Here is a 4,050-nt window from a genome sequence, read left to right as displayed (position 1 = left end):
TTCTCAATGTTTTCCTCTCACATCATTCTCCGAATAATTTGGTGCAACATCATGCTTTAAGATGGTGGATTATATCAATATTTAAATCTAAAGTTGAAGAGTGAGCATCTTAATATTGAATCACTCCTTTATAAAATTTGAAAATTTTGATTTCTTTTAGAGTATAGGTACATTATGGTAAACTAAGACTAAAAAAAAACAAACAAAAAAATATTAATTACATTATTATTTTTAATCTGTTTTTTCTTTCCTATAGGAATTGATATTGTTAAAAATGCATTGAAAGTTCCTTGCCTAACGATTGCTAAAAATGCAGGTGTTGAAGGCTCTGTTGTTGTGAATGAGGTATGTGTAGAAATTAAGTGTCCTTTAGAATACAGAACAATTATTTTTTATTCATTGACTCTTTGGTGAGCCTCTTTCTATATAATTTTATTGTAGTAATTTATCTTTATATTCCAAAATTCTTTTCAAAAGTAAACTTATATTCTTTCTTATATTTTTCATTTTTATTAGTTACATAAGGGTGTACTTGAGGATGTAGAAAATAAAAAAATGTAAAGTAATAAGTAGAAATAGAAAAAATTAAAAGGGAATGGTTTCCATGTAAAGAAAGATGTGTATTGAATTCTAAATAAAAAAGAAAAAAATGTTATAAATGGGATTTAATAGCACAATCTGGAAAGTTGACATCGATAGCACCTTATTTTTCAAATTAAGAAATATTAAGTTTCGTTTGAATAGGCCAAATCATTTTGTTGTATTGATTGTTTCTCCCACCAAGTAACTAGGAATCTTTATCAAGTCAATGTGAAATTTGAGTTCTGAGTTTAATAGATATTGTCTGATTCATTTAAACCTACTGATTACTATGGGTGTTTTTAGTTAATTTACTTCAACAATACTTTTAGTCGAGTGGAGAGAATGATTTGAACCAATTTTATATTACACTTAGTAAGAAAATTTTATTAGAATCTTTTGTGATTTTTTTTTCATTAGTCTTCCCAGTTAACACATTCTTCTTTAAAAGTTCCTAGTTTAAGATTAAAGATTTCCAACATGAGAGGGAGTTATTTTCAATAGAAAAATAGGAGGTTAGAGGTGCTCTGCAATCCTGGTAGGACTGGTCAGATTGATTGAGCTCCTGTCTTCTAATAGGAGAGTTTGAGCTCCTATTACAATATAAAAATATTCATAGTAGAATTGGCTTAGGGAATAGCTGGTTTATTCTTATTATTATGGAACTAATTGTTTTCTGCCTTAAGCTATAAGAGGAAACGCTTTATAATTATTAATAAAATGTTAATACATTATTTCATTTCCAGAAGTTTCACAATAGGCCAGCCCTGAAACTGCTACAATTTTTTTTACCATACCATACATACATGAAAATGTTTGGGGATTAACCAATAATATTAATGTCGTATTTCCACTCATTTTTATTTCTAGATCAGTTTTATTTTCAATAGTTTTGGCTATCTGTTCCCATTCATTTATCTTATTTATAATTACATAATATTAAATGAGTTCAAAATAATAATATGTACATAATTAGTGAATAAAAATTCGTTGATTTAAGATTTTGAAGAAATCCGGCAATATAGGATATAATGCATTAACCGGAGAATACACAGATTTAGTTAGCAGTGGTGTTGTGGATCCTACGAAAGTAAGTTATTACTTTTTTTGTTATTTGTTATTTTTTCTCAAATAGATAGTTGTACCGCCATAGTCTTAAAATTTCTGCCTGGATTTAAAAATTATTTTTCATGCTAACACTAAGGCTATTAAAAATAACCTAGTATATCCAGAACATTGTTCCTGTATAGCAAAATACCTATTGTTCTATTACCATGCGATAAGTCTGGGAAAAATGGACCTCTACTATCGATGGACCAGCTATATTGTGCTGTTGTAGTAATAGTTGTCTGTGGTTTAATTGTATTTTGTATGAGGTTCCTTTATGAGACATATTTTTCAATAGTTTTTTAGAGATTTTTTTATTTTGGTAAGTAGAAAACATTTTGAAGTCTAATTAATATTTCATATTAAATTATTGCTTATGAAGGATTCTGTTGCATTATCACTAGAATAGCTTTGTAGAAGGCCTTTTTATACTTCTAACCCAACATGGTTTGTCCTACATCATACCATGGTGAGTTCAAACAGATAGGTATAATAATATTGCGGATAAAAGTACCACTCACAATATTATTTTAAATATCACATAAAATAAAGTCCGTCACCTGTTATCAAAGAAGGATTAAAGAAAAAAAAAGGAAGGAAGAAGAAAAAGTTTGAAATAAAGATACTATTATTACTAACTGGAAACGCACTTTAGCAACAGTCATTTCTTTGCTGTGCTGCTGCTCTCCAGTTTCAGATGGCCAGATTGGCCCAAGTGTCATATTAATATATTATCGTATTCTGGCTTTGCAGTGCGTGTATTTAATGGTTATTATATACCAGTCAATTTGTTTTTTTCATGCAGAGAAATTCTCTGATTGTTTTGATCTCTAAAAACTTGGAAGTATCAACACATAAAATTAAAAAAAAAAAATTAAAAATGGTCAAGTAACCGACTTAAATAATTTTGAATTACTTTGTATGGATTGATCCTATATCAATTTCATATGTATCATTTTTAAGAATTAGTGTCTATTATTGCATTCTATTGCTAGTTGTAATGACCATCTTTCCTGGTGTTCTGTTCCAAAACTACTCCTGCAAAGAAAATAACCAATTTGAATAAAAAATCTTTTTTACTAAAAGTCTTAGGAAAATTTCAAAACTGCTAACATTATTGTTGTCTCTATCTTTTAATTTGTGATATTTTTTTTTTGGAATTCAGTTATTTTGAAGGGAAAGGGATAAGAATGTAGTTACCTGGACTGTCTAGACAGCAGAGGAAAATTACTACTTTCTATCCAGTTAAAAAGCATTATCTGTCATGATTAGTTATTAAGGTTTGAAAGGAACAAGTACTGGAGCAGATACAAAGTAGTGATTTGATGATACCTTTAAAACTTTTAGATTATCCTTAATTTCTGGAAATTTAAATGTTTACATATCTTTGTCTGTCATCTCCAGCAGCTTAATTCTGATTATAATATTGGTACATTTTCCAATATGGTCATTGTTGGAATAAGATTTTTCCTACCATCTATGTGAGGTGGTCTCTTACACCTTAACCTCTTGTTAACTTTGTCTTCATTTACTTTTCGACATATATAATTGGCCATCTTAAGTTATTGACTAATAACTTAACTAATCTGGGACACTTTATAAATAAATATATAACAAAATAGCATATCAAGGCCTGAAAGTAGCCTTCTTTGTGTTACTTTATGATAATTAATAGCAATGATGAATTTATTTGATACCAATACATCAATAAATCTTTACAATGCGAATGAATGCAGGTTGTAAAGGCTGCATTGAGAACAGCAGCAACAGTTGCTACACTCTTTACTACAACGGAAGCAGTGATTGCTGATACAGGAGAGAAGAAAAAAGAAGATGAAGAGAAAGAGGAGGAAGAAGAGTAATAAAATAAAAGATTAATAAAGCCATTGTGGATATTCATGCTAATTTGATATATAATATAAAGCAAATACTTTTTTCTCTATATAAATTGCTAACAGTGGTAATGCTTCAATCTATTGTTCTTTTAATTTGTTCCATTTTTTAAATTTGATCTATTAGTCTTAACACCATCTTTTTTTTTTTTTAATTGGGTCTCATGGTCTTTGCACCAATCTTTTTGTTTTCATTTGATCTATTGGGCTTAACACCATGTTTTTTCATTTAATCTATTGGTCTTAACTCCACCTTTATATTTTTTCATTTAATCTATTGGTCTTAACACCACCTTTATATTTTTTCATACAATCTATTGGTCTTAACACCATGATTTTTTTTTTTTCATTTAATCTATTAGTCTTAACACCACTGCTTATAATTTTTCATATAATCTATTGGTCTTAACACCATGGTTTGTTTTTTCATTTAGTCTATTGGTCTTAACACCACTGTTTATAATTTTTCATA

The 4,050-nt window shown here is 28.5% G+C and overlaps 1 long non-coding RNA gene across 1 annotated transcript; it reads left to right on the top strand.

Annotated features, from left to right (window-relative positions):
- The first annotated feature begins 253 nt into the window (after window positions 1-253).
- LOC136796597 (uncharacterized) lies at window positions 254-3,581 on the top strand. The gene is made up of 3 exons (XR_010844338.1): window positions 254-345; window positions 1,580-1,669; window positions 3,423-3,581. It is a non-coding gene; the product is annotated as an uncharacterized lncRNA (long non-coding RNA).
- The last annotated feature ends 469 nt before the right edge of the window (window positions 3,582-4,050 follow it).

Source organism: Halyomorpha halys, unplaced genomic scaffold, assembly GCF_000696795.3.
Source record: "Halyomorpha halys isolate HHAL.00 unplaced genomic scaffold, Hhal_1.1 Scaffold5414.1, whole genome shotgun sequence".
In the NCBI taxonomy this organism is placed as follows: Eukaryota; Metazoa; Arthropoda; class Insecta; order Hemiptera; family Pentatomidae; genus Halyomorpha; species Halyomorpha halys.
Note: the sequence above shows the minus strand (reverse complement) of the source record. Positions and strands in the feature narration are given on the sequence as shown.